Here is a 6102-nt window from a genome sequence, read left to right as displayed (position 1 = left end):
ATCAGTCTTGCCTAGAAAATGTTCAGGAATAAAGATGGAGCAGAGACTGAGGGAACTGTCATCTAATGACTGCCCCGACTTGAGACCCATTCTATGTGAAAGAGCTAATCCCTAGCATAATGATACTCTGCTTAGCTGGCACATAGGAACCTAGGATCACTGTCTCTTAGAGCCTTCATTCAGCAGCAGATGGAGGCAGATGGGGAGACCCACAGCCAAATATCAGGAGATCAGGGAGTCTTATGGAAAGAGGACAGAAGTGAGCAAGTCGGAAGGGTCAAACATAGCAAGAAGAAGACCCACATAGTCAACTGACCTGGGGGCTCCAGAGCCAGGAAGCTTGTAGGAGCTGGACCTCTAACACATTTGTAGCAAATGTTGGCCTTGCTCTTCATGTGGATCCCCTAACAAGTCGAACGAGGCTGTCTTGGTCCCTGTCCCCTGCCATTAGATCCCTTTACCCTCTACTTAGACTGCCTGGCTGGGCCTCAGTGAAAGGAGGATGTACTTAGACTTGCTAGGACTAGATGTCCCTGGGTAGAGTGGCCAAGGAGGACTCCCCTTCTCTGAGAGGAAGTAATAGGGGATTTGTAAGGGTGGGACTGGGAAGAGAGGAGGGAGTGGGGCTGTAATTGGATGCAAAGTAAACAAAAAATTTAAAACGCAAAAACAAAAGAACTTCTCTCATCTTGAACATAGTTTCTCATTCCTCCACTCTTTCCAGCTGCCCACCTCTCCTTTCCTCCAGATCTACTCTTCCTCTGGCCTCCTGTCAAAAAGAGCAGGCCTCCAAGGGACAATATCCAACAGGACAAAACAAAATACAAAAAAACAAGGCGAAAGCCTTCACACCAAAGCTGGACAAGAAAACCCAAGAATTGGGCCAAGAGTCCCAAGAACAGGCAAAAGAGTCATAACACACCTACTCTGACAGAAGTCCGACAAAAACACCAAGCTTATACCCACAACACGTTTACAAAGGACCTGGTGCAGACCCATGCAGACCCCTGCTTGGTGCTTCGGTCTTTGTGAGCCTGCTTAGTTGATTCAGTAAGTTTGTGTTCTCCTGCTGTCCTCAATCCCCACCAAGTCCTACAGACTTCCTGCCCCCTCTTCTATGGAATTCACAGAGCTCCCAGGAGAGGGACCCAGTGGAGACTTCCAATTTAGACTGACTCTCTCTCTCATTATCCCTCTCCCCCTCCCCCTCCCCCTCCTTCTCCCTCCCACTCCCTCCTCCCTCTTTACTCCTCCCTTCCTGTCCCTCTCCTCTCCCCCTCACCTCCTCCCTCCTCCCCTTCCCCTTCCTCCACCCAATCTTCTTCAACCCCTCTCCCCCTCCTTCCCCCTCCCCCTCCTCCCTCCATCTCCCTCACCCTTTCCAAGTTTGGCTTGGATCTCTGCAAGTTTTGCTATGCACCTCTGTAATGATGACTGGACAAAGTGTAGCAGAGTATCATTGTTGTTTTGTTTTGTTTTGTTTTGTTTTGTTTTGTTTTGTTTTGTTTTGTTTTGTTTTGTTTTGTTTTAGAACAGTGGTGTTTGGTTCTACCCTAGCTCTCTGGGCTATCCAATATCCTGGTTCATGTCCATTCAAGCAGTTTTGGGACAGGGGTTCATTCCCTTGCATGGGCCTCAAGAAAAATCAGACATTTGTCGGCTACTCCCATAAATTCTGTGCCAGCATTGCCCCAGCACATCTTGCAGGCAGGGCAGATTGTTAGTCAAAGATGTTGTGGCTGGGTCAGTGTTAACCCACTGTCAGTTTGCAGAGTCTCTCTGTCCTAGGTTCAGTCTGGGTTGGTTGTACATCACCATGGGACCCTTGATCAATATCTCAACTGAATTTAAACCAATACCTCCACTGGAAGCCTTGCTTGGCTCCAAGATAGCCAGGCGAAACTCTGTATCTGCCATTATTAGGTGCCCTCACTAAGATCACCTTCACAGATTCCAGAAAGTATCCACTGCAAAAATATGAAATGTTTCAGATTTTGCATGTCATTTTTGTCAAGGGCCATGCAAATCTCTGTGTGGTGCAAATTTTAGTGTATGTATTGTCAAAGCAAGCACAACTTTTTAAATTTTCATGTGTGGGAAATCATGTAGTACTTGAATTTGGATGTTTGTCCTTTTTTTTTAATAACAGAGTGATATTTAGTTTTATCCAAAGCATCTGGATTCTTCATATAAGCAGATGGAGTGATGTACTTCACTGCATGAATGACTAGGAAATAACACGTTCTGCATCTTTGTTAACTTTCTTTCTTTCTTTCTTTCTTTCTTTCTTTCTTTCTTTCTTTCTTTCTTTTTTTTTTTTTTTTTTTTTTTTTTGAGACAGGGTTTCTCTGTATAGCCCTGGCTGTCCTGGAACTCACTCTGTAGACCAGGCTGGCCTCGAACGCAGAAATCCTCCTGCCTCTGCCTCACAAGTGCTGGGATTAAAGGCATGCACCACTACCGCCCGGCCTTTGTTAACTTTCTTATATTTTATGGTTGTGAGCCTAGCCTTTAACAGCTGAGCCATCTCTCCAGCCCAATTGTTAACTTTCTTGATTTCTTTGAATTGACAAGTCTTATCTTTAAGCTTGGTTAAGGAAATCCACGAGGCTGCAGTTCTGACAGGTGAGTAAGAACATGCATTGGGGAGGTATTGTATAGTAACTGCTTTGGACATAACATTCTCTTCCAGTGCCATATCCAGTCCTCCTCCACTATCACTTCTGCTGAGAGGGAAGTAATAGAAATAAAATGATAGTACACAGCTTAAATGCAGCCCAAGCCTGTGAGTCGCTAATACAGAATGATAAAGCCACTGGGCAACTGTTATCCATTATTCTGTGGTGATTTGGTGATCCTCTCTGTTCTCTCTACCCTGAGCAAGAGTATGATGGGTCATACCACTAATGGAACTGTATTAGATCCCTTGTTAGATATGAATTCTGAGCATGGAACATGATTTAAATGTTCTTTGCACATAAAATAAATGAAAGTACTTATACTTGTAAAACTAGTGTTTGATTTTTGAAATATCTATAAATATTTCTTGATTCTGATGAGATAAGACATGGTAGAGATTGAGGCAAACTTTCATAATCATGCTGTTGTGTTGTGCGTGAGTCAGAAGCTCTTTGTGCAGATCTACTTAATTCTGATATATTATAAGTGAAATGGTTTAATTGAAAGTTACTAGTGTATATTGTTACCAGACTGTCAAGTTTCTGTAGCAGCAGGAACTTGTGTGCAAGATAAAATTTTAATGAAATGGACATTTGAAAATTACAATTATAATATATCACATAGTGTATGATTAAATCATTAAATTATCTTTACATAGTAAAGCAAGATGAATGCCAGGTCTGGGACTTTAAAATGGTTACTAAGAAGGCAAATGTACTTGCCTTTTACCAAGACCATATTATAAAACAAACAAAAATGACTAGTAATGTCTATATAGTACCAAACATTAGGGAACTAATTGATTTGTCTGCCAAATAGAAACAAGAAAGATGCCAAGAGTGTGATTATCCCTGATGTAGATTCTAAGATGCTGGAAGATTTGATATTCACTGAAGGTCTCAAAATTGTTGTCTGATGTCTTAAGACAGGATCTCACTCCAAGCTAATGCGCAACTTACTATGTAGGTCAGTGTAGCTTCAGATGTGTAGTGATCCTTCTGTGCCTTCCTCCTCAGTACTGAGATTATAGGTCTGAGAAACTGTAAAAGCTCCAAGGTTTTGTTTGTTTGTTTGTTGATTGTGTTGTTGTTATTGTTGTTGTTTTACTTATTTTGATGCCATGTGGTAGAGTCTATGTGTCCACTCCATTCCAACTGTCTCTTCTACAATTAATGTCATCTAGTGATCTGTTCAGTTGTCTAATTGTCTAGAAAACATCTGGCCCCACTAGAATGAGGGTTACAGACAGACAGAACTTTTATGCCTCAATAAAGCTCCAGGACTTAAAAAGAAAAGTCAAAAGCTAAAGCTTCAATATGTGCTCATACCACAGCACAGGTTCTATTTCCAAATAAAACACTGGTATGCAGGTCATCCAGAAAATGTATTTCAAGATACATAAGCTTTATTTGCTACATAAAAGTTATTCTACAGGAAAGCAAGTTTAAAGAAGTTAAAAGTAGTGTTTCATCTTAAACACATCATTTTAAAAATGTGTTTATCTAGGTTTTGAGAGGACTGAGTCAGCCAGAGCCAGGCTGACTCCATAACAGGCTACAAACTGGCAGTTTGGGATATTAGGCCTACACTTCTCTTTCCCAGAAATGAGAACTTGGATCCAGGAACCTGTGATCAGCCAAGCACAGCCAAAGGCAGCTAATCTGAGAACACTATACCATCTGGCCTGAAGGAAGAATAGGTAGCTAGAATGAGTAAGGAATCTCTGGGAAGTCTACAAAGCATAATCAACTGAGAATCAGTCAGACCCTAGAGATAGAGCTAGCCAATCAAGTTGGGAGGGCATATACCTCTTCCTGACATTCTCCTAACAATAAACGTTGGGCCTTGGAGTCCACAGAGGTTTCCATGCCCAAATGGGGAGATCCCTGCATGCAAGAAATTCAGCTGAATAATCAGTCTTTGCTTTTGCATACTATTTGAATCTGGGTGATTCCTGAACCTTAACAGTTTACTGACAATGTAATGTAAACAGTTCTAGTGGGAAGCATTAGCAAACTAAGCTATGAATGTTGATTCATACTGACTGTTTTCAGCATCACAGTATTTTTTATGTTGCTATCCATTCCATTGAGTTTCCGTTCCTGACTTCTGTGGATAAGGAATGTATTCACTATGGTCATGTTAATAAAGAACCACTTCCACATAAACAAGCATACATGTCAATGTTACTTTGAAACAATACCTTATTCCAAAGAGGATATTAATACCACATTTGATATTAGGAAGCTTGGGTGGAGTAAAACATTAGATATGCTCTAATAATAATCCAAAGGATGTATTCTTCACTGTAGCCTTAACTATGCTCTTGTCATACTTTCTAAATCTTGTAATCTCCTATTGGCTCTAGTAACTTTTAAACTTTATTCAAAATTGCCATTAATATTTTACTTACTTTTCATAGAGCTAACTCTAAATGTTTCTTTTAATTCCAGTAATATTGAAATTAATATTAACCATCAATCTATTAGACAATATGAAAGGTTCATTATAGATACAAAGAAGCTCTTATATTTAAATGGTGTTGAGTATGAAGAAGGTACACAAGTAAACCAAGTAGAAGATACAATTATCTGTAAAACAAAGCTTCTAAAAGATTTAGACTGTACAAGATTTGACTATACAAAATTCCTAGTTTTCATGTGTAAGAGATCTCTGTGTGAGTATTTGGTTGGACCCCAAAACAATGCAAGCTCTTGTCAGTCTACTTGGTTTTCCACAAGAACTGGATAATAAAACACTATCACTAAAGATACTACAGGTGTTGGATGAAATATATAGGGCAGTCAATCTGAAACTAAGCTGAAAGCTTCCTTCTTTCTATTACAGCTGACATAGTAATAGAACTTGCAATGCAGGTCATCAAGGGGAGAAAATAGATACATGGTCTCACTCACCTGTGAACCCTATGAACTGTACCAACCCACTCCAAAATGTGTGCCATCTAGTGCAATAGGGACATCACTATTATGAAGGTAGCCCAGTGTTCTCTGGCCAAATTTGGGGTCCACTTCATAGGAGCGTCCACACCTGACACTGTAAACTCAATCAAATACATATGGCTGTAGAAATCGTAAACCCTGTAGGCAGGCTTATTACTCTTGTTCAGCTAAAATGACTGCCTTTCAAGCATCTGTGTTTATACCCATAGCCAAATGCTACACTAAGCCTTAATCAGAGAAGCTTCTCTGTAAAGTGAACAGTGGTGAATTGTTCAAGTTGTTGAAAATAAATATGATGGTTGGATACCGAACCCTAAAGAGGTGTGTGTGTGTGTGTGTGTGTGTGTGTATCTGCCATAAAGCTTACAGAATATTATAAAACAAGACAGGAAGAATTATAAGCTAGAAGATAGACTTAGCAGTGATAAAAATTAAACAATGAATGAAAGTTTGACTAACCTAT

General features: G+C 40.3%; 1 non-coding gene across 1 annotated transcript; it reads right to left on the bottom strand.

Moving 5' to 3' along the window:
* Positions 1 to 1971: 1971 nt before the first annotated feature.
* Positions 1972 to 2073, bottom strand: LOC127690270 (U6 spliceosomal RNA). The gene has a single exon (XR_007979001.1). It is a non-coding gene; the product is annotated as a U6 spliceosomal RNA (small nuclear RNA).
* Between the last annotated feature and the right edge of the window lie 4029 nt (positions 2074 to 6102).

The sequence above is a fragment of the Apodemus sylvaticus genome, chromosome 7, assembly GCF_947179515.1.
Source record: "Apodemus sylvaticus chromosome 7, mApoSyl1.1, whole genome shotgun sequence".
Lineage (NCBI taxonomy): Eukaryota > Metazoa > Chordata > Mammalia > Rodentia > Muridae > Apodemus > Apodemus sylvaticus.
This window is presented reverse-complemented; position numbering and strand designations above follow the sequence as displayed.